This window comes from Petaurus breviceps, unplaced genomic scaffold (assembly GCF_028583685.1).
Source record: "Petaurus breviceps papuanus isolate PSGF00001 unplaced genomic scaffold, PetGlider_PUasm1.0 178, whole genome shotgun sequence".
Taxonomy (NCBI): Eukaryota; Metazoa; Chordata; class Mammalia; order Diprotodontia; family Petauridae; genus Petaurus; species Petaurus breviceps.
In genome coordinates, this window is record NW_027185777.1 from 20,271,846 (window position 1) to 20,274,454 (window position 2,609).

The window sequence follows — 2,609 nt, forward strand, 5'->3', positions numbered from 1 at the left end:
TTCTTATGAAGCACCTGTCCATCTAAAGCATTTTAGAAGTTCTGTGAGATCTTAAGGCAAAAATTTATGGCCCTCTTCTCATGGGCACATTTGAACTAGCACAGAGTGATCATAAGGCTTCTGTTTGGACAAGAAAAGCTTAAGGACACAGGGAAGTACTAAATTATTTGCTAGAAAATAAATCAACCAGTGATGGAGGAGGAAAAGGAACTCAGAATTTAATCATTACTTGTTTTGTTTTGGGTTTTTAAACTATGATGTGCTCTTCTCCTATTTGCTTCTTATTGTGTGGGCTAAGAACCCTGGGTGTTGGTCCAGAATATTCACTGCATTTGTGCAGTTGTCTACAATTGTGTGTTTAGATCACATATTCTTTTGTTTGACAGCTACTGATACAAATCCATCCTCCTTAATTTAGCGACTTTAGTATCCCCTTTGCTACTTGGAATCATAAGGAAATTGAAATCATCCTTAATATAGAGATTTATTTAGCATCCATTTGTTCCTTGCAATCATATAAGTAAGTGAAATATAGGGCATTATGTTGAGTGCCATTTATATTTTTTATTTCTAGAGGTAGTGTAAAGAGTCTGGTATCAGGTGAGAACTAGGTCATATTTCATTTCTGATACTTAGTAACTCTGTGACCATGGATACCTCCCTCAATCACACATTTTTAAAAGTATTTGCTGGGCAAGGAGCTTAAATTCTACTGAAGGAATCCAACATGTACGTATATAATTAAATATGAAGCAATTTGGAGGAAGGATTGCTGCATTAAAGCAATCATCTGTTATTTTCAGTCCGCTAATTTGGCTGATGGGAAGAAAAAATTGGAGACATGATTTTTTCTAACTTGACTGGTATTGAAGATTTATAGTTGAAGTGATTCCAACTTTCATTGCTTTCACTTGCATTGGGAGGTTCACTTGATTTTGGGGAGCTCATATTTCAAGGGCCTAATTAGATACACTGGGTCCACCTGTTCTATGTCTGCACGTATACACCTAATACAGTACATTGCTGCCCGAATGTCTCTTGTGTCACCATGGTGGAGAGAGACAAGCACAGATGGCTACGGAGACAGAAGAAAGCCCATATGGTGCATTTGCAACACATGAAAGACTTCCCTGAGAAGCCTCCACAATGCTGGTGCTGGAGACTCCACAGGCAGCTGTTACGAGGACAGCTGATCCATCCACACTTCTTCCTTGAGATTACCGGAGCCAGATATTTAAGGGAACAAGACAGTGTAAATGCTACTTACTGGTATGTTCTCCAGAAAACTGGCTGTGATTTCTGCAGGTTGGAGATATGGGGTGTGGTGAGATGGCAAAGGGGGAACCAAGTGCTGTTTGGGGGCATGGCTGGTTGAGCAGCACAGCCCCAGAATTCAGAGGTCCTGGTGGTATTCCTTATGTTCACTGAATTTGTGTTTTTCTTTTGAGAACTATGTCCTTGATATGTTGTGTGTGGGTTTCTGTGCCTATGAAGAATATTGCCTGGACTCTGGGGCATCTCACCTAAGGAGATGAAAAGATGGGTTCAATACAAGCCAATGCTGTATTATCCTGGGAACACTCTTCAGCACCATGTCCCGAGTACACGGGGGTGCCAGTGCTGGAATCAGGAGGCCCTTGGGTGCCTGGGGTCAAAGGGACCTTGATAATAACATTAGTATGAGGAAGATTTCTACCCTCTCACCCCCAGCTAAGAGAATATAGATGACAGAGGGGTTGCCTTGTGACTGCGTGGCCCTGTCATGATTTCCTCATCCACATTTCAGGGACACCAAGAACAAATATAAACTATATTAATGGGTCTTGGTATTTAAGATCAAGCTTTGTCAGGGGCTGGGTTGCACACACACACACACACACACACACACACACACACACTTGATAGTTTGCATCATAGGACTGGATCTAGACTATCAATTAAGAACATAATATAGCCTCTTTTGTCAGGCCTGGGGGCATCACTGTGGAAATATAGAATATAGAATTCCAGAAATGACTGCCAATGGCTGGTAGGGCAAACTTCCCCAAATTCCCCATGTCTCAGGGGCCTTCCATTCAATCTGATACAGATTACCCAGAGTTTCCAGGTACACTTGAGATTGAACTTAAGGATATCAGTGTGGTTGTAGGGTGACAAAGAAATCATCACAGTACAATGGCAGCTGCAATTGAGAAGCCAGGGTGGTGTGTTTACGATGGTCCAGAGAAAGGGATGCTGAAAACTTTCAGATGGAACACAGGGCTGGAATTTCTTTGCTGACCCTGATGCAAACGAAGAATGTAGACTGACACCAGGAATGGTAAGGGAACTCAGTTCAGCCTGGCTAACAACTCCTTTCTGCCCCTTTTCTGTCCCTTTTCTGGTAAAATAACTTCCCGATTTTTTGTTCCTTTACCTTGACTTCTGCAGTCTAGACAAATTTCTGTGTAGTCAGGGATATCAATTTCTTTAATCAGTTTTACTTTTATTGCATTATCTAAAATGTGTGTGTATAATTTTTAAAGGCCATTAATACTGGTTTTGCCTTGTATGTATGTATATGGAGAGAGAGAGAGAGAGAGAGAGAGAGAGAGAGAGAGAGAGAGAGA

The 2,609-nt window shown here is 41.4% G+C and overlaps 1 long non-coding RNA gene across 1 annotated transcript in view; it reads left to right on the plus strand.

Annotated features, from left to right (window-relative positions):
• The first annotated feature begins 1,021 nt into the window (after positions 1–1,021).
• The window catches only part of LOC138159975 (uncharacterized), a 29,519-nt gene continuing 27,931 nt past the window's right edge, over positions 1,022–2,609 (plus strand). Inside the window, exon 1 of the long non-coding RNA XR_011168028.1 lies at positions 1,022–1,269. This is a non-coding gene — a long non-coding RNA (uncharacterized lncRNA). The remainder of the gene's footprint in view (positions 1,270–2,609) is intronic.